The sequence below is a fragment of the Cupressus sempervirens genome, chromosome 5 (genome assembly GCF_028749045.1).
Source record: "Cupressus sempervirens isolate cs-2001-9-10 chromosome 5, ASM2874904v1, whole genome shotgun sequence".
Lineage (NCBI taxonomy): Eukaryota > Viridiplantae > Streptophyta > Pinopsida > Cupressales > Cupressaceae > Cupressus > Cupressus sempervirens.
The window spans coordinates 679,272,650-679,295,806 of NC_143122.1; the positions used below are offsets into that span (position 1 = coordinate 679,272,650).

Sequence of the window (23,157 nt, forward strand, 5' to 3'; positions counted from 1 at the left end):
TTTCAGACAGTTGCATCACTTAGAGCACAACTTTCTTTTTTCATTTGATCCATAATCCAAAACATTTTTTAAAGATCATGTCTTTTGCAATCCTTTCTCCTCTTATCATTTAGCGCTGACAAAGCCCTGCCAAGTTTGTTTTCCTTGCAAAAAGTGGAATTCAATTTGGTATAGGCTACAATTCAGGGCAATACCTACCACTTTCATTTCTTAAAAATCCTTCTGACTTATCTATTTCACCATTTTTAACAATGGGCATCCATCTGACACCTATAAGTGGCTGCATTGGGAGACAAGCCTTCATCTAGCATTTTATCCATAAGCAAATGTGCTCTAGAAAAATATCCTGCCTTACACAGACCATCAATGGCTTTGGTCTATGTCACTTCATCAGGTTTCAAATCCCTTGCTGCCATCGCCTCAACTTTCCTACCATGTTCATGTCTCCCAATCTACAGAATGCACTTATTAATGTGGTATATGTAATTGCATCAGGGCAATATCCATTGCTCTGCATCTCAGAAAAAATGGCAAGCGCTTCCTTTTCTCTATCACACTGACATAAACCATCAATCAGAATGTTGTAGGTAACAACATCTGGGGAGTACCCTTTCCTTCGCATCTCTTTGACTAAGTTTTGAGCCTTTTCCACCTCATGCAATTCACACAGGCCGCGTATCAAAGTATTATAAGTAATCACATCTGGTTGCAAACCCTTCGTGGACATATCATGGAAGAAATCCCAAGCCTTATGCATCATGCCATCTTTGCATAGTCCATTAATAATTGCATTAAAAGTCACTGTATTAGGCATAGGACCAAACTCCATCATTTTGACAAACAGATTGCACGCTTCGTCTATTCTTCCAGCTTTGCAGAAGCCACCTATGAGGGTACCATAAGTATAGGTAGTAGGAAAGTGCTTATCTTCTATAACTTTTGCTAATAATTCTAAAGCTTCATCTACTCTGTCTACTTTAGAAAGACCATTGATCAGTGTGGTATATGTAACAATATTTGGAAGGCAGTCACTATGTTTCATTTTAGATACTAACCTTAGAGCTTCATTTTCCCTCCCCACTTTGCAGAGACCATTAACTAGACTACTGCACGAAATAACATCAGGAGATATGCCTTCTTGTATCATCCCACCAAATAAAACAAGGGCCTCATCTACCCTACCTATTATGCAGATCGCATCAATTATGGTGCTGTATGTAACAATATCCGGAACACAATGAAGGTGCCTCATTTCCTGCAAAATCCCAAGAGCTTCCTCAATTCGTTCCCATTTACAGAAACCCTTTATGAGAGTGTTATATGTAACAATATTTGGAAGGCAGTCACTATGTTTCATTTTAGATACTAACCTTAGAGCTTCATTTTCCCTTCCCACCTTGCAGAGACCATTAACTAGACTACTACACGAAATAATATTCGGAGATATGCCTTCTTGTATCATCCCAGCAAACAGAACAAGAGCCTCGTCTACCCTACCTATTTTGCAAATCGCATCAATTACGGTGCTGTATGTAACAATATTCGGAACACAATGAAGGTGCCTCATTTCGTGGAAAACCCCAAGTGCTTCCTCAATTCGTCCCCATCTACACAAACCCTTTATAAGAGCGTTATAAGTGACAACATCTGGATTTATGTCCATTTCTTTCATTTCAACAAGAAGAGATTTGATTCTACGGTGATCGCCCAATTTCCCAAGGCTACCTAAAAGCGTGTTGAAGGATATGACATTGAGAGGGAGGCGCTGAGATATGGCTGAATGTAAAAGATCCCAGGCCTTGTTTGTGTTTCCCGATTTACAGAGGGTATCAATGGATTGATTGAACTGGAAAACATTAAATTTGTGGGTGATGTGAGGAGGGTGCTTCTCCTGTTTGTGTGGATCTTGAGTTGTGAAGGATTGGCAGAATAATTTTGAAGAAGAAGAATGACGAGGAGAAATTACCTGCTTAAAGAGGGGGCAAATCCATTTGAAGTCCTGCATTGTCACCATCTTCATTGGTAGAAAGAGCAGACCCGAAAAAAAATCACTGTTGGAAGGAATCAAAAACAGAGTACTTTCTGCATGTCAATATTAAAGCAGAGCAGAACAAAACCCTAAAAACTCTTCTTCAGTATTTTCTCATCTCGTGTATTAGAGCAAATATAATTCCGATTATAAGGACATAACCACACCACATTATTAAGCCATAGACATTTTTCATATGGGATAAAAATAGAGTACCTTCTTTCACCCTGGCCTGGAATTTGATGGCCGTATTGGCCGTTTTTGCACTTTTTAACTGTATATAATAGGCTGAAAAATTGTATGACCGTATAAATTAATACGCTAAAATTTTAGAGAATCGTCAATATGACATAAATTTATTAGTAAACCGTCAATACTTGTTATAAACAACTTAGCATTTTATTTAATAATATACAAAAATGTGATTTTATAATATGTATAATATATATGCATGATAAATATGTATTATTTTATTTTATATATGTTTCTATTTTTTGCTTGTTTCTATTTTGATGATTGTATATTTATATTAATTCAGAATCTTTGTTGAAATAAGAATATAATGAATTTTAAAAACTTATTTTTATTTATTTTTATATTTATAATTTAGAAACTTCTTTTATTTGAAATTTATATATATATTACTAATTACTAATTTTAAGTTATTCATTAATAATTTTGCACATATTATTGATTAATATTTATTATTCTTATTTATAAAATATTTAAATTTAAAATGATCTTTTAAATTATCTTAAAACTCAAAAAATTGACAATCGATTTTTTCTTTAAAACGTAAAATGAAAGGTAAGAAAAAAATTTAGCAGTCATTAAAAAATCATATGATAGGCAGGGGCAACCGTCAAATTCCAGGCCTGCTTTCACCATCTCAATATTGAAGTAGAGGATAACAAAACCCTAAAACATCTTCTTCAGTATTTTCTCATCTCGTGTATTAAAGCAAATATAATTTCGATTTCATATGGGGTAGAAAACTAAAATTTATTAAATCTATGGTTGAAAGAGCAAAAATAGAAAGGGATGGCTATGGGAACAAGGCTGCAAAGCAGGATAGTTCTACAATTGTTTGATTTTGTTATAAAAAAAAATACTAGCACTTGCACCAGAAAGAGGTGCAAGGGGCACGCCGATAGATTTTTTTCTATAAAATCAAAATTAGAGAGACATAAAATTAAAGGAAGTATTTAAAATTGATAGCATAAAATTTAGTTGTTATATAGAATTCAGTCATAGACACACTAGTACCCTCTTTGGAGGTTATAAAATTGTACAACTTCAAAATTTTACTTACTGTATGACATTCCAATTAAAGAGTTGGTTTGAATTGTACAAGTTTTTAAATATATTCTTTTGTGTATAAATATAAACATAATTTGAGTCTTATTCATGTTCAACAAGAACAAACCTACAAGTAAAAGGAAAATCGTGTTAGTTGATAAGAAGTGCATATGAGTAAATGGTTTAAAATCTAGAACTAGGGTTTAAAAACATCGAAAAGGTCACTTAACATACTTGAACTTGTCTACTTTTTTTTTGAGTGAACATGTTTTTGAATTCAACAAATGTCAATCTATAGAAAAGAGTAATGGGTTACTTAGCAAGCGAAAAAAGAATGTAATAAATGAAATAGGAATAGTATTAGAATGTCAAGCATTACCTTTTTTTTGTAGAAGTAGCTTCATAGATGTGGTTGGTAGGAGAGATCAAGTACATACATGCTTCTTCTTTCTTTCTAATAATAGTGTATGGGTTTTTTATTGCATCTTTAAAAAGTGTTCAAAACAGAAGTACGGATTTATATGAAGCTGGATGGATTTGACTCTAGAGATTGTTGTGAAGGTGAGGCCTTGTCTTTTAGTTCTACCTATATAAATTGTAGCTCTATCTAGGGTAAGGCCTTCTGATTTGTGTATAGTGATAGCCCAGTCTATGGTGAGAGGCAATTGTGTATGATTTCCTCAAGATATGGGTTGGATTGGAAAAGTTTTTGGGTATCTAGGATCTCAATGTGGACCATTGTAGCTATTGAGCTCTACTTTAACATATGAAGGCAACTAAGGAAATTTAGAGTTTATTGGATACACTATATCTTATACCTACCCTAAGAGATACATTAACAAGACTAGTTGTGATACAAAGGTTTGTTGTAAAGATAACATGTTAAAGTTCACATAATAAAACCTCTCTGGATCGTTGGTCATCATCAACAGATTACTCAAGCCTACAATATAAATTTATTGTAGTACAAAGTGCAATTTAGACATTTAGTTCTTTTAACATTTTTTTTGTTGTGGTGATACTTTTACATTTCTAGCAAACAAATGTATTGCTTGGTCAAACTCAATCTATTCATTTGGTGTGAGGTTGTTATATGTGCGAGTCATTGGGTGATCCCACAATAGTAGGTGCCACTTTTTGATTGTATTGAAGATATCTACTTGAGAGATCTATTATTTGGATAGGTTATCAAGCATTAGCCATAACCTTAAAAACCAAAATAAATGTTAAATCTAAAGAAGAAAACCACTAACATCATTTACAATGTATGATTTCTAATATAAAATTTTATAATTTGAAATGATTTGATATTGTGACATTTAATGAAATTTAAATCTGTTATGATTGATTTGAAACTCACACATTACATAGGAAAAAAATATTAATTTAATTGTTTTGTGTCATTAGACAAATGAGTAACAGTTATATACAAAAAATAAAGCCCCTTGTCTAGCTAAGTTATATTTGTTTTTAGAGCATACACTATTAAAACACATAAAGTCCCTAAAATATATTTATCTATTCAACATGTATTTTATGAAAATTAAAAGAAAATATAATCTATTATATGCAATTAAGTATAAAGAGTTCTACACACATTAGTAGACTCTTTGTAGAACTAAATTTTATTAGTTTAACACTTACATAAGGTAGAACTAATTAATATTTATTTTCTAATATTTATTTTCTTTTTTTCTTTTTCTTTTTTTGATCGGTAAATGGCCAAGGCTTTGATCTATATTATTAATTTAAAAAAAATTACAAAACATATCTTCGTTCAAACGGGCACTAGTAGGAAAGAACAGAGAAGAAAACCTCCAGTCTTGCCCGGGACAAAATGTCCTATATTATTACAAATTTAAAAGGGGCATACCCCAGTGAAATTATTTAACTAATTTTTACATATAATCTGGGGAATACCCCTGATAATTTACAACTTAAAAAAATCCATAGTCTCTGCCGAGTGATGCTAGGATAGCGAACAAGGGATAGATTATAATCTCTCAATTCTTTCTTCCTGCATCCAACCATTTTTTATGCTAAACACTCAAACAAAGGGTTAGTAGCTTATGATAAAGAGAGCAAGACACATAGAAACCCATCAAGATAAAGAGCTAATCATAAAACACTAACCTAACTAAAAAAGAAGTTTAAAGAAGGAAAGAAACAGAGACCAAAAATGGACAGCGAGCTAATCTACTAGAGAGGGAATAGCAGGCAACTCTGCTAGAAGACCACTATGCTAAAATCTGAATATATTCATAATAACCAACAATATGAGACAAAATACCACATCATAAATAAAGATTAAAAAATGGAGTCAAGATCCATGATTGCACTTCTAAAATTCATTACAATTAAAAATCATAACTTAACCAAATTTAGTGAAGATGAGCCTCTTCTATGAGATCGCCCAGCTATAACTGATAGAGGAGGCTTACTAAAAGATTTATAGATTTAAAGAACCCATATCAAAAGGCTACATGCCTACCAATCATTAATGGAGATAGAACCAGTGACCAAAAGGAAAAAAATGGGGGCTATCAAACAGATCAATCAAGCAAATCTGACTGACTTTAAATAATTAGTCTCAATTTGGGAAATAGAGTCTAATCTTCATTGAAGATCTACTACTATATTCTGAATTACATAGAATCCCAAACAATGATACTTCACCTAGTATGCATACACTCAAAGAATTTCCTAAGGATGAAAGTCGATAAGCAGTTTCGAGAAAGCTAGATGATTACCAAGTACCAGATCTATATAATTTCTAAATTGAAATCACCATCTGATTAATGATATCCTCATGAGAATTACCACAAACTATAGCTTAATCTAAAGCAAAAATTAAGCATTTATTAAAGCTCGAAGTGTTTAATTTCTACAAATTTCATAAGATTTATTCGTACCTTAGAGATATCGCATATACAGCTAAGAAAGCTACTAACTAAATTAAAACAGAGTAAATTGGGCCTTGCACTGCCCAGTGTTCACATGTATCACAAGCCTAATCCGAAGTAAGGGATTAAATCCATCTCAATTTAGATAGGATCCTAAAAGCATCCAAGATCAAGAAATACACAAAACCTCATCCAAATATCCTTATATAATATATTTCATAAAGTGTTAACACACCAATTTACAGCAGAGTGCTTATCACCAATTTACAGACCCCACATTTATATGTATCACACTGATTTACAGACCATACATTTCTGCTAAAAACTGAAGGACAAGCATCTTAGCTATATTAAGTGTAATAACAAAATCGCTACCATAATACACACTAAAGATCTCTATAGGGCTAAATCTAACCAGAAAAGCTAGTATCTAACTAGTCGAGCCCTTTCCTTCCTTCCAAAAAACATTAATCACATCCGCCATGTCGTTTGGATGCTCTACTCAATAATTGGGAGGAAATACGTAGTCGTGTTTCACCCTGCTTGATTTCTCTGCATTTGGGGTACTGAATACTAGATCATCTAGATTGTTGAAAGACACCCCTGGCTTGATGTAGGCGTTGAAGTGGTGAAGATAGTTGAGGAGCCATTCTTTGTTTTCTTCTATAATAATCCCTCACCAACGAAGGAGAAAATGCAGACTGGCCTCCATTTTGGGCCATTCTCTATAGAAGGCTAGGTTATCCCGGATGGTCAAGGACTGACGGCGAGGAGCAGTGATTAAGTCCAGATGCCCTTAAGGAAGACTCGTATACCTTTCAGGGAGGGGAATCCTCCATTTTTCATCGATGCTAAACACGGCTTTTTCCAGACCCTTTCTCCATGACGGGACAAAAAGATCACGACAGAGCCTGACAATGTCATTCGCTGCTACTTTAGCTCTTACCAAACATCCGATAAAGGACCTGATGATGTCACTATTGGTCCTCCAGGTATATTGGTAATCAAACACTCCCTCTCCCAGAGCTCTGCAGATAGAAAAATGCATCATGTCGTCCACCGGATATAAAATACGGTTCCACCTTTCTGGTTTCACCGATCCACAAAATGCCATAGTTCAACTTTCATAGGCGTAGAACACGTAAATGTTAGATTCCATGTTTAAACCGTAAAATTGGGGATGGATATCTCAGACGAGCTCTCCTATAGATACCGAGGGGAAACTTCTAGACGCAAACATGAGAGATACAATCTCAAGAAATACCTAAATGAAATTTCCAAAGCTAGCCTATGCTAAGTACTTAAGGTACAGAATATCACCTAAGAGGGAAATCATTAAACGAGATTGCAATCTTCCTACAAACTATGGTTTACGCAATAATGATGAGAAGGGTACCTAAATCATACAGACTATATACTTCACACACTCGAGATTTCTCAAAAAGATCTACCAAGAAATTATAAAAAAGACGAAGATGACTGAACTACTTCTTTAGTGATGTCACTAAATAAGACGAAAACTATATCCTACTGGAAGAAATAATTAAACTATATAGACTAAAAAGATACACTCAAGTTAGTCAAATATTAGAGTGAATTAGAGTATTTTTATTAACGAGGAGAGAGTTGACTCCATCTGCTCCTAAATTTGCTAGCTGATCTACCAGTGAATTACCTTCCCTGTATATGTGACAGATCCTATACTCTTCCAACTTATCCAATAGGGAGAGAATTTCTTCTAAATGTGAATTAAGGACCCAGTTGGGGGTGGATCTTTTTCTAACAACGTTTAAGATAATTTGAGAGTCTCCTTCAATGATAACTTTGGATAAATTGAGCTTAAGGCATAACTAAATCCTTTGATGAAGAGCCTCCAGTTCTGCTATGTTATTAGAGGTGGATTGGATAGACATCACTTTTTTAGCTATCTAAGATCCTACCTCATTGTTTATAATACAACCAATACCAGCTATACCTGGGTTACCACGCGCAGCTCCATCAAAATTCAGTTTGACCCATCCAATTGGCGACGGCTCCCATTTGCAGATTTTCCTAGCCTCTATACTTTTCTTCATATAGATAAGAGGGGGGTTAATCAAGTTAGACCAGCACTTCTTCATAAGGCCATCCCAATTTGAAAAAGAACCTTCCTCTAACCTTGATTTACTTAAGTGTGAGTTGACCAATTCTACAATACTATCTTCAATTTTGACCATGAGCTCTACCGGTTTGAGTTCCAAGCTCTGGAAAATACGTTGATTCCTTTCTTTCCAGATTTCCCAAATAATGATAGAAGGGGAGATGTTCCACAGCTTACTATAGACACCCTTTACTATTTCTGTAGGCCAGCCAAAGAGCAGATCAACCAATGAATTTGGAAAAGGTGTAGACCAGCCCAACATCCACCTGAGCCATTCCAATAACTTTGAGAGTAGGAATAGTTAAACAAAAGATGATCAACATGTTCAATATTGCAATGGCAAAGGGTACACCTAAAGGGACCCTGAAAACCAAGAATGTATAGTCTATCCATACTTAGGATCCTCTTTTGAATAGCTAGCCAAAGAAAGAAGCTAGCTTTTGGGAGACAAGAGGAATCCCAACATAGTTGTGATGGGATATCCACAAACTCTGTTTGGTGAGCTTTGACAATAGCCCTATAGCCATTACTGACCATATATTGCCCATCATTGGAAGCCACCCAAATTAGAGTATCCTCTTTGTTAGTTTGTTTAATTTTTCTACCTTCCAACAGCTTATCAAAGCTTTCAGTTATCTCTTTTTCAAAACCTAGTCCTTTGAGTGATTTCCAAGACCATTTTGGTGAACCTTCTACATTTGACAGAATCTTGTAGTCTTTAACTTTATTGCCCCAAAGGGTCGTTAATTTTTTTTTGAGGGTCGGGTTATTGAGATGGAGAGAGAGAGGTGGAATACCATCCCAGGAATCCTCCCAAAATAGGGCTTCGTCACCCAAGCCTACATCCCAAGTTAGAAATTTACAAATCAGACTACGACATTTTATCATGAAGTTCCAACATTCTGATCCTTTGGGAGGAGAAATAATTCTAAAAATTGAAAGTTGATCCTCTACGATGAGATATTTATTATAGAGTATCTTAGCCCATTTACGGTTATGTTCATTGTAGAGATGCCAAATAAGTTTCACTCCTAAAGCTTCATTTTGCCATTGAAGGTTTTTGACCCCTAATCCCCCTAATTATTTAGGTTTATAGATATGCTTCCACTTGATGAGAGCCCACTTATTATCTCCATCCCTATCGTTCCATAGAAAATTTCTCATCTTAGTTTCAAATTTCTTAAGATTCTGCTTAGAAAGAGGGAGGCAGGAAAGCGGGTAGGTAGGAATGGCTGATAGTACTGCACTAATCTTAGTACATTTGCCTACCTTAGTTAATATTTATTTTCTAATTTAGAACTAAGAGTTTTAAAATATATTTTTATACATGTACTAAATGAATATATTTCCACTTCCATATATTCTTTCAATGTAAGTATCATCTCCATTTGTATAAAGCATAAAACTTAACAGTGCACTACCCTTCAGACCTCTTTCTTTGAAGTGGAACTTTTTTCTAGAATTCCAAAATTGAACAATCATGCAAAATTTTTAGTGATGATGGTGGTCTTAAGATAGTTGTAGCTATAAGCTATAAGAAACTGGAAGGTGAAGGAGATATCAAATGTGCTTACCCTACTAGCTACTTCAATGAGCACCCCTTCTAGTTGATGTTACCATCATCTTATTTTTGTCACTTTTGTTGATGGATAATTTGTCAATTTGTGTTTTGCTAGCAGGTTTTGCCTTAGTCGATGCTTGCTGGTTTGGAGGCTATGCTTATCATAACTTGTTTTTTGCATTGAACTAGACAAGTTTCTCTACAGATACTTTTCACTTGTGATATCTTACTAGTTATGAATCAACGATGGCTATGGCCCACACCTTCCCTTCTACGCTTCCCAATATCTCTCAAACTAAGATAAATCTCATGTTAAGATCCTTCTGCTCTACATATAAATTCATTTCAGCATTAATACTCAAATAATATCAATTACAAGAAAGAATAAACCAAACTTTATTTATTTTTCCGCATTTGATTTTCTTGTTTCTTTGTACAACAATATATTGAGATGAATGTGTGTAATTTTTGGCAATACAAAGAAATGACAAAAGCTGGGGGAGTTTTAGATATTCAAATTATTATATATATGTACCTCTGAAAATCTGTAAAAAGGAATAAAAGGAATCACAAGAAAAATCATTTACATTACTACTAAAGAATAAACTCAATGATGAAGTCTTACTTGGTTTTAAAAAATGATAGCCCCTCATACGATAAAAAAGACCAACATTCCAACCGCTCTAAGCCTTTGTAATTTCAATTCAACACACAAACAATCTCGTCAATTCAATTGGAGAAAAATGTCCACCAAACCCAACGTATTTGTTTTTAAAGAATAATTAGCATTGGGATTTTTCACATTAATTTAAAGAACTTTCATCCAAACCCTAATGGACACATCCTAGGGGACAAAATTTATGTCATTACTATTTAGTTTATTTTTAAAATTGGATATATATCTGTGCTGCCATTTTCACCAAAATCAGCCAAAGCTTACCTTTCAATTATTTCATTTACCATGACTTACTTGATTCAAATAACAATTACTTCAAAAAGTAGCATACATCTACAGCACTAGATTATCCATTCGTCACTAAAATTTATGTAATTTTAATTAATAGTGATGTCTTGAGTTAAATTTCAATAATAGGGTGTTTGACTATTCCCATGCTTTCTTTCCATTTCAAATAGTAGTCTATCTTTAATTAAACCATCATAGTTATTTAAGAATATTTAAATTTTATTTCTAATGTATACAATTTTGTAAAGCTCATATGGCAGCGGAGAGGAGAGGAGGAGAAGGGCGGTTGTTTATCAACCACAAGCAAGATTTAGAGCGATGTGTTGAGGGAGGCGATAACAATCTTGATGGGAGAGAGCAACCATAAGAAGAGAAAATTTGTGGAGACTATCAAATTGTAGATTGGGTAATTATGATCTTTCGAAGGATAAGCGCTTTAGCAAAAGCTCCACATGCTCGACAATGCCCAACATTGAGAAGAGGCTGAAAAAATAGGATTAGACTACATGGATGTCGAAGGATTGAAGAAAATGAACACGAATGAGAAATTTGGTTAACAATCTAGCCAGAAAATATCATATCATGCTATGTGAAAAATCAAACTTTTCAAACTAAGGTTTGGGTTACTTACAGATAGTTAGGGCTTCTATAATTTAGGCCTCAAAATGTTTGAAAATTTCTTCCACTGACATTTGGTGTTGATGATAGAGATTCCTAGAAGGAGATTCTTACACACCCTATTTCAATTTCCTTGCCATTGTGGTAATAACTAGCAATCACACCTTAGCATGCAATGGGTACACCATAGTTGTATGGAAAGTTAAATAAGTATTTGTCTTTTTGTTCATCTCTCCCTCTCATCCTTGCTATATCTCCTTATCTTTCTATCAATCTATTGTACCAGCTATATATATTTCCCTCTTACACTATGTCTCCTTATGTATCTCCCTAGATATATTTCCACTTTTACCTTCAATCTATCTCTTTATCTATCATTTTACTTCCATCCTCTCACTCTATATTCATCTCTATCTATATATGCCTCTCCACCCTCCACATCTAGACAAATGATTCTCTCTCTATCCATCCATCTCTCTCCATTGCCCCTTTCCTATACCTTTAAATCTTTACATCTCTAAGTTTCCTTTGCCATGTCTCCCTTTATCTCTATCTATAGTTTATTATCTCTCCACCTCTCTCTATCTCTATAGATATATCCCCCATTGAGAAGACCATATATCTTTCTCCCTCCCTCACTCCATCTATCTCCTCTATTTTTCTCTCCCACTCTTTATCTCTGCTCATATTCACATCTATTTGTACATATCTACATATTTATGTTTGATGTCTCTCTATATAGGGGTATAGAGATATGCGAAGACAAGAGGAAGATGGATGAATGTAGAGAGGAATATATACCTTTATATTTCTATCCCTTCCTCTATCAAACGTAATTCAAAAAAATTTAATTGACAATTTTGACTTACTTTCCAATTTGGATAGATCTTCACTTATTTCATCTTAACATTGAGTGTAATCTAGATGGTCAAAAGTAGTGGCCTTTATTCTTGGCAATGCATATACATAAGTTTTGAGCTTGTAGGAAGAGAGAATTTTTACTCTTTAAAGGTAACTTACTTGCTATTATGGCTCTGAGAATAGCCTTTTACTTAAGATCTTGCATGCCTTCAATAGTTTGTAAAAGCACATTCAAGCATCAACCTATGGGGTTTGTAAAATCAAACAACAATATATTTTTGAAATAACATCAAATAGCACAACTCAGAGAATTAAAAACATTTAAAAAGTGTTCCTTCTCCTCCTGTTCTAGCAAAAAAATTAGAGTTTTTCCTTTATTCTTTGCAACACCTCATCAAACCTCCAATTCATTTTTGGGGTGATGGGGGCAAATTGTTGATTTGAAAAATAGGGAAATTAGAGCACCCAAAATAGAGATTTAAACAAATAAAAAATAAACACAAACATAAATCCTTTATTCGTCTACTACTAATTACATTGTAAAATGCATCTAAAACATTAGATTGATCAATTTTATAAGATTACAAACTTAAAATCATTCATATGCAGTTGAAAATATTTACATATTAATTAGGTTCCCCTAAAATGAGAGCTCTTGATATTTTGTTCACCCTTTGCAGGGTAACAACACATAAATGCTTTCAAACTTATGTCTAATCCATTGAAAATAATACGCATTGGTAAAAATGATTTAATATTTTCCACTTAAGTCACTGCTATGCATAGTGTGAAATATTTAAGTTACATAATTTTGACCAACCAACATCCCTCATTTTTCCACATACCTACAATTTCACTTGAAATATCAATGCTAGCACAATGTTTCCTCCATGATTTACCCTACTTTTCTCAATATAATAACTTTTAATAAAATAAAAGGACTTTTGTTAACATGTAATTTTATGTTTTACAAAATCTATCTATTTATAAGTCCAATTTTGCATGGACAATATTATATCTAACATTTTTCTCAATATCTAATTTATTATATATAAATAAATTAACATTTTAAATGATTTATAATTAATATTTGTTAATACAAATTTGTTGATATTGCTATCAAGATTTAACTAAATAATTTTTTAGTTAAACTTGTTGACCTATGTTTCATGAGTTGTGGTTCACATGAACCCATCTATCATGAAAATGAACCCATATCTCATGGAAATGAATGAAACACCTAGCACTCATTGGATTTAGGTGATGCTCATGGAGGTCAAGCATTGGGACTTCTAGGAAGGTCACCCATCTGGTACTACTCTAGCTTAAGTCTACTTAAAAATGAAGTTTCCTCCATGGTTGAACCCACATGCTTGAAACCTCATTTGCAAAACCTTTACCAAGAGTTGTTCCTTATTAACCATTCATTACAAAGCACCCTAAGCTCATCAATTAACAAGTAGGAGATATTTTGAGAGCAAGTTAAATTGTGATATTGCTATTAAAATTTAACTATGCAGTTTTTTAGTGAAACTCATTAACCCATGTTTTATGAGTAGTTAAATCCTTTTATCAATATTATGATTTGACTTCTTGTGAAAGATGTCCACTACTTAAAGAACATCAACCTATACTAAACAAAAAAAATCAATTTATTTAAAAACTAATTTATATATTCAACTAGACATATACAAAGTGTAAATAGATGTTCTTAATAAGTAGGAGATATTTAACTTCTAGCTTGCAATATTATATTCTCTTCTAAGCCTAAATAAAGGTTTCAAGAATGATGAAGAATGCTTATATTTGTGTTGACATATACAAAATGGAAGATAAGGCATGATTTCTAATGATATCTTGCCAAATGCGAATGCCTCTGCTAAGAACTATTTATAAATTGTTGAGGCACGATTTCTGTTTGCTAGTGTCCACATTCAAAGTAAACATTAAAGGGTTCCTTAGTACACCCCTTTCACCATAGCTTTTGTGAGAATCACAATACAAAACATTCATTGGTCTTCAACCAGAGCTACTTTAGTGGGGTTCCTCCATTCCGTGCATATCCAACCATAGTGCTTATTAACTCTAAGCTTCTTGTGCCCACATTTAGAGAACGTAATGAAACTCTTGTTGCTGGTTTGCATTTGATCTTCACGCATTATAGAATTACCAAGTTCATTAACTTACAACCATGCGTGTTGGATAGCTGCGAGAAGTTTTAGAATGGTTCGTATAGACTTCCATGGCTACTTAAGTGAAATTGATTTTGTAGCCTCTGTAACTACATACCTGTTCGCTTTGAAGTAGCTGGAGATTAAATTTGAAATTTTTTAACATGATTCTTAAATCCTAAATCTTCAAATATCTCCACCCCATGCCTATCAAGTCACTGAGTGCATGTATTAATTCCTAGAGTCCTCTATAGTTGAATGGTTGGGATTTCTTCCATGGTCATCTGGTCCTATTTTGTATTTTTTTACCTTCGATTTCAAAAATTAGGTTTTGTCATATTTAAGTACTAGTCAATGAACATCCTCTAGGCCCAGTAGATTGTGGCATAGATTGATAGCTCCAAAGGGTACAATAAATGGGTTATTTATGAATGAAGAATATGGAAAGAAAACAAAAAGTATGAGTTTGACGTGTGAAGTAGGGAAAATGCACACCAAAGATTGGTTTTAAAAACATCAAAATGAATCAACATTGCAGATGACTTCAATGGCAGTCATTTCACCTACACAACTTCTCACCATTGGATGCAACATTTAGCTCCTCACCTTCATATAGGGAACACCTTCGGAGTAAACATCTCTCAAGAAACACAAAATCATTGCTTTGTTGAATAAGATTAGATTTAGGAAAATGACAGGAGGAAAGAAGCATATGCTACACCCTATGACAAAGATATTATTTGCATAGATTAACTTGATGCAAGAAAAGGGATTGGACAATCACTTCACGCCATTAATAAGGCATGGCCGAGTTAATGTCTTGTAGGTCTCACAACTGGCATGCGAATCTCGAGCCATTTACCAGATCTCATGAAAGAGTTTATTAAAGTCCCCATCACATCACTTTAACCAACAATTGGAAAATCAGATCAAGAAACAAGCTAGTTTATTGGAAAACAACCTGGTTTATTGGTGTGAGACAACTTCCAGTTGCAAGCAACCTCATAGGGAGAGCCTATCGGCTAATTATATGGTTAATTTTAATGTGATTTATTTTTTGTTTTATTTTAGATGTTTAGTTATAAAAATTATATATATATTATATGTTATTTCATTATATTTTTTAATTTTATGAAAATAAATTGATTTTTGTATTTCTAAAATAATATACTAATAGTAAATTAATATTTCAATTTTTCTTTAAAAATACTATTTTCTAATAAATATTTTATTTTTATTTTAAAATATGTAAGAAAATAAATTAATTTTGTAAAATTATTATTTTATAATTACTATAATTAAATTCAATAATAATGCATTAATAATATAACCTTTACAATAGGAAAAGTATTCAAATCTCATTTATTTTAAAAAAAATTGCTAATAAATATTTAAAGTAAAATATATAAATATTATATTTGAATTGTATCTTTTATATATATATATATATATATATATATATATATATATATATATATATATATATATATATATATATATATTATTGTACCATATATTTAAATTCATAATTTTATATTAGATAATAGTAACTTATATAAATAAATCTAAAAATATATAATAAAATAAATGATTAGCTAATATAAATTTAACCATTGATCTATATATGATGAAATATTTTAAAAAATCATCCTCCAAACATAAAATATTTTTAAAAATAATTCAATTGCTCAAAATAATTGATTTTAAAATTGTTATAATTCACTAGAAAATGAATCAAATCATTATAATGAATTTGAATTTCATTATTTTTTAAACAACATAAAGTCTTAATTTAATCATAGGAGGAGAGAAAATAACATAATAAGATAACGTGTGTATTAATTTTTTTAAAGTTAAAAAAAATTATAAATAATTTAAAATCTACATCATATATTAATTTACAAACCATACTTCTAAATATGTTAAAAAAAAAGATATTTTAGAAGAATATCTATAATAAATACTAAGTTGTCAGCAAATTCATTAACACGATAACAATAAAAAAAATCTAAAAAATTAGGAGTTGTAGTACTTAAGCTAAATATATATTAAGATATATATATATACAATATATATTAGTTAAATTATATTAGATAATAAACAAAGTTATTATATAAATTTTACATAAATATTTTAATTTACTAATATTAATGAAAAAAATACAAGTTTTTTTTTTTTTTTTTGAGAATTTTAAAATATATCTTGCATGTCTTTCTCATCCTCAAATTTTCAATTTTATTGTTAAAAAATAAACTTTTATAATCAATTTGTTTATAAAAATTGAAATAATAATAAAGTTAAAAAAAATGGTGGATTGGAATTATGATCCAAAAAGTTTATTATTAAACCTCTACACAATCTATTGTTACAATATGTTGAATTTTAATTTTAATTTGTTTTGGTAAGCTCTGCCTAGGGGGTAGTACCCTTTGAATTACTAAGAAAGAAAATAAATAATGTCAACAAGCTAACACTCCATTACATATCATCCCAATAGACCAAACCCATCGTATTAATGAGCTAGGTATCCAATCTCATTGCCGACTAAATCAACCTGGCATAGACTTTAGCTAGGAAAAGATCATCATTTTCTTGGGAAAATATTTCAAACTTACTCAAATCATATTCTTTTGCAACCCCAGATCTGAAAAGTGACCAAGCCTTCTTCATCTTTTTCTTCTTTCCCTCAACTTCAAGAAAGTAAACACTCAGAAGACCCCCTCCAATCAAGTTAGTATTTATTAGATCCAGTGCATTCATCACCTCCAAATAGAGATTTTTAGTAATCATTCTCCTAGCCACACCATATTCAGAAATAGGATGGCCTACAATTTATATTATAGGTTGGAATAAGTCAATGACTACCTTGTCATCATGAACGTGACCATTAGACCAATAATCCACTCCCAACAACATAATGATCATATCCTTCTCCTACTCATTGGCATGCTTGAAGATCCTAGCCACCTGAGCTTCTGGCACCTCCTCCACCACCACAACCTACGTGCACCTACACTGAATTCCCAAGAACACCATTTGATTTGAGATTTTTTTAAAAATAGAGGCCTAAATAGTTGAATTTTAAATTTAATTACTACTAATTATTATTTTTAATTATTCAATTATTTAACATATTTTATTTAATGTTATTCAAAAATATAAATATAAATGATAAAAATAATTAACTACAAAATTAATTAATTGTTTTAAGAAAATATTATTAAATGAAAAGTATTTTCTAAAAAAATATTTTTAATTAATAATACAATTTTCATACTTAAAACTTCATTATCAAATGCATATTACTAAAAAATTGTCAAGAACTTAATGATGATGTAAACTAGTGATTTTTAGCATTTTTTATCTAGTTTCTAACAATTTTTAAATTTTTTTTTTAATAATTTCATTTGAAGTCCATTTTCATATTTTTAAAAGTGATAGTGTTTTGATCAACACACACACACACACATATCTATTTATGTATGTATGTATGTATGTATGCATACATACATACATACATACATACATACATACATACATACATATATACATATATGTATGTATGTATGTGTGTGTGTGTGTGTGTGTGTGTGTGTGTGTGTGTGTGTGTGTGTGTGTGTGTGTGTGTGTATGATAATTACAAAATTATTTCAAGGCTAGAATAGTAACATCAATATCTAACAAGTTCTGTTGGCTTTGTTAAATTTTGTAAAAAACCTATTGGTTTTATTTAGTGACAAAATGACACTAACAATAATATTGACATAGGTTATTTTTTATCAATATAACTTGATTTGTATATATCAAAATGAAATTTTTCTTGACTTGTTAGAAAGCTAACACAATAGCTTTAATGCTCATTTTAAAAAGAATAATAATTATTCTTTACTTTTATATTTTTCCTTAATCTTGAAATGGAGATTTCTAAAATGACAAAAAAAATTTCAAAAGAAATAAAAATAAAACATCACAATGGACATTATATATGCTTAAAATATATTCATTGGAAAGCTTATTAAAATGAAAACATTTTTTTCAAATTTAGTTTCAATAATTTAAACTTATTTGGCCCTTGTTTGAGCCCTCCAAAGAGTAAAGATTGATAGATATTAAGAACAAATTTGAAAATTTCCATTTTTAGATGCTTTTTGAAAAGCCCTTTTTTGGGTCTTTGCCCAAAGAGGCTTCGAACGAAGTCATCAAGGTGGTTTACCACCTTTTGATAGGGGCTTTAATCGAAGTCACCTATGTATGTTTTCCAATCACAATGGTGGTTGTGTGGGAAGGCCCAAGGGTGTTGTTGGTGTTTAAAAACTACTGAACAAAAAAATGCTCAATACCAAAGTGATAATACTCACATAATCTAAGGATTAGCTACTTCCTATTAACAATTACATATGCAAACCACTTGGATCCAACTTCAACAAAACCAAGATTGGTTTTCTATTCTTTAGGGTCTACAGAACCGAGATGGGTATACTTAGGGGATGATTCAAATCAATACTATTGTATGAGAATTATATTAGTTTGATTTTGCTTCTCATCTTTTATCCTTGACATACACACAGTTTATCCTTCTCATTTTCAGATTTACATACATCCCTTATAAGTAGATTTGGTCATAATTCTCCTTGGGTTTACAAATATTTCTGAAAATATTAGCTATCTAAGACTCAGAAATTAGATATAAACGAGTGCTAACCAGCATTTACAACCTTGAACAAAATGAAATAAAATTGATTTTAATTTTATGATTCATTGGATATGTAGTGGTAGAATTTACTCTCACTCACTTCTTATTTATGTGACCAGTGCCTTATCCATTGGGCATAAAGTTAACTATTGGTGGGAGATCTAATTCAAATAACTTGTAGATGAATCTATTAATTGTAATCACCCATTTCCATTCTTATGAAATATCCCTTTCATAAACTCATAAACTCTACTGATTTACTAAAGCATTTCCATAACTCCTTGAATTAAAAGCAACAATAAAACCAGTATACAACCCATCAAGATTGCATTAAATAGATTAAACCTTATTCAAATGACCTCAAAGTAAACAAACTCATAAAATGGAGACAGAAATTGGTGACACAAATATAGTGTAACTACCCCTTTGTATTATCCTTTTAGAAGATTGATACAATGACCAAAAAAAACTCAATGAAAAGCCTAGAATATCTTGCTGATTTTGTCATTTCTATATACCATTAGAGAGTACACAATTGAAAGTAAACTCAAAACAACTACACACAAATGGACCGACCATACTTTTCTTGAAAAAGAAAAAAATATACAAGCTTTCGGACCCTTTCTCTAGCCCTGGAATCTCACTTATATAATGTGAGATGCAACAAGCTTTAGGCATAGAGAATTTGAAATTGTCCTTTTTGACAAAGATATTTACATTTTGTAGGCAACCATAATAGGACAAAGATTTGTGTAACAAGAAAGCTTTTACATCATAATATTCCTTTTAGGTGGGTCACTTTTTCTATTATACATCAAAAACTATTGAATCAATGATTTTTTCTCATGTCACTCTAATTCTTCTAAGTACGTAGCTATTAGGCTTGAAAGTGATGTGTCCTTTTTTGTTACCTGCAAGCTCACCTCTACTTAGGGGTTATCATTATCTTCATCATGTATTGTTAGAGTAATAGTTACCTCTGCATCTTCCTCTACCCCATCATTTTCTATCATCTATTCTTATAGACAAAAAATGATCTTTCCACTCATTGAAAGTGGTGTCATTAGGCCAATCAAAGTTTAGGACTTCCCTTTGTACCTTTATTATAGAATTTCCAACTGCTTCTATCTCAATGAGGTCGTTTCTGATGGCTTTATAAAATAATTGCACTTTAACCAACTCTTCATTGTTAATTGCCCATAGTATATGCCCCTTCTCATTTATAACATTATTCATTCTTTGGCACAATATTTCATCTAATTCATTTTTCCATTCTTCTTTTTCTTTTATTCTATCAACCTTTTAGAGAGCACTAAGAAAAAGATCAAACTTCTTAGCTATATACTTGTAGAGGAAAATTGTTATTCTTTTCTAAATAGAAACCCATTTACTATCAAAATCCTCCAGCCTATTAAGCAAATCAAAAATCTTTTCTATTTGATGACATGGCAATTAGATGATAGATATGCACACAACAGTGATACCATTATTCCTCTCACTCCACTTCTATACAATGGGTTTCAAATTATCTTCATCCCCTTTTATTTCATCCCAAATAGCTACAATTCTACCCAATTGATCATAAAATGATGGCCATTCAATTCTATCCACCAAGTACATAATAGCCTGCCTACGTTTTTCTTCATATTGGTTATTTAGTTCTATATGCATCTCCCTTAATTTGTCCATTTCCTCTTCATATTCCTTTGTAATATAGAACTCAAGCCTCTGTGGGGTGTTTGGTATTTCAACAATTGGGGTTGACTTGAATGGTTCAACTGGTGGCCTAGGGTATACAATTCTTGGTCTGCTGGATTCTCCCACCTTTCTCTTCCCAATTTGCTTGTCCATTTGAGAGACTTGATTTTCTAGTAATTGTATTTGTTTTTCCCTATCCTCATAGGCTTTTAGAACTTCTTCAAATTTAGCATTCATCTCTAAGAACTTACTTTGTTCTTTTCCAGACACCACATTCCCAAATTTTACCTTTTTTGAAGTCATTCCAAAAATTTGTTTGCTAGTCACTTCATCAGCCCTATATACTGTAAGAGTACCAGTATGATCTGCACTAGAAATCTCTTGCATTCTAGTTTTATCTTTTTTTTAGATTACTAAGGCTTGGTTGTCATCACTAAATCTGTTTCCCCTATGTGCCTACAATATTTCCTCCTCTATTTTATATTGTACATTCTTCTCTTTCCTAATTGAGTCAAAGATCATAGCATTAGCTATGTCCCACTCAAGCAAAATTAGGACCCTCAACTCATTAACTGACTGCCTCCTGGCCTCAGGTGTTAACTGGGCAAAATCACTCAAAAACTTAGATTTTACCTCCTCTTTAATGACAAAATTTGGTTTGCTAGGCTACTCTGCCTTTATTTTCTTGCATACCTTCTCAAAATTTCCTATATTCTTTCTCCATAAAAATTGTGCAAAAGCCCTAGAGTTAACAAAATTTTCATCATTTATAAACTTCTGAGAAGCTTAAGCAATTATTGGGTCTATCTCCTTACCTTGATAATCAACAACTATGAGGTCTAAGGAGGGTGCAGGAGGCTCTTGAGGCACTCCTCTTTCCATTTCTATAGAAGTAACAATCACATCGCCTTCTCCACCTATTTGTCTCAGTTCCTCTCTTAAGGATGCTTCATCCTCTATTCTGATTGGGGTTTGACTTGGGGAATACTCTTCTACAGGAGAAGAGTATCCTTGTTCCAGTTTCTGCCTCTTTGGAGCACTAGCCATAGGTGGGCTCTTTGGCCTTGGTCTTCTATGAGGGAGAATCTATTGTATGTTTTGACCTATTACATACCCTGCTCTCCTCTACAATGTATACTAACCAGGAGCAATTATCATTTTGTTGTTTATTCTTCTCTACACGTCTACTACTCTGTCAAGATAAGCTTTGACATATGTAGCCTTCTTCTCATTCATGGTTTTCATTATTATAGCAAAATTATTCATCAACACATGCATTTTTGCTCCCTAATATTTTTTTTCTTTCGAAGGATCATAATCAGAGTCAAATTTTATTGATGCATTCCAAAACTTTTCTGAATACTATCCATTTTTCTTTCCTCACCTCTTTTTCCTATAATGAGAAGATATTCCTAATAACATCTTTAGGGAAATATACCTATTGTATGATATGGGTGGCTTTTGTCCTTTCTCTCAGAAGATCAAAGAATCCCTCTAGGTCAATGCACATTGCATGGGATTCTGCCATATTGTACTTTTTCAAAAATAAACTGAGATGTCTCCATCCTTTCCTCACAAAAACAAAATCATGTGCCAAAGTAACAATTGGGAAGAAAGTTCCTTTACCCTTACCAATCATGTCTCTCTCCCTAATGGTTCTGATCTGCCACAACAATTCTACTATCCCTATCTTCAATGGCACATGGAAAGGTAAAACATGAGGCTTCCCCAAAAAACCATAAACTTTAATCACTGTAGAAGCATTATATGGGATTATAACCAAAAGCTCATTTTCATGGTCTTTGGGTCTGACCAATTCTAACAGTGATTGTGGGATTCTAGGGCTATCCTCTCTATAAAAAAATCTAAGCCTAGATGCAAAATACCTATCAAACCTTACAAAATTGGCATTTCTGGCCTCCCCAGTCATATCAACACTCCACAATTGGACTAGTAACTTTTCACCATCTCTTGTCAATTCTAATTCCATAACTTTAGAGAAAAAGGTAACTCACTTGAAAGGACATACATGGATGAGCAAGGAGTACTAGCAAAAGGGTCTGTTTACCTCCCCTTTTGATATCCCTACCAAACCATTGTGAATTTCTTTTGCTAGGAAAGAGACAAAATCTAAAATACTACTCATTCCAAACTATAATGTTTGAGCCATGATAAGGATAATAAAGCCTGGGATGTGTTCCCCTTCATCCATCCCCGAGA

At 32.3% G+C, this 23,157-nt stretch overlaps 1 pseudogene; it reads right to left on the reverse strand.

Moving 5' to 3' along the window:
* Positions 1-245: 245 nt before the first annotated feature.
* LOC149557766 (uncharacterized) lies at positions 246-21,984 on the reverse strand (annotated as a pseudogene).
* Positions 21,985-23,157: the final 1,173 nt, after the last annotated feature.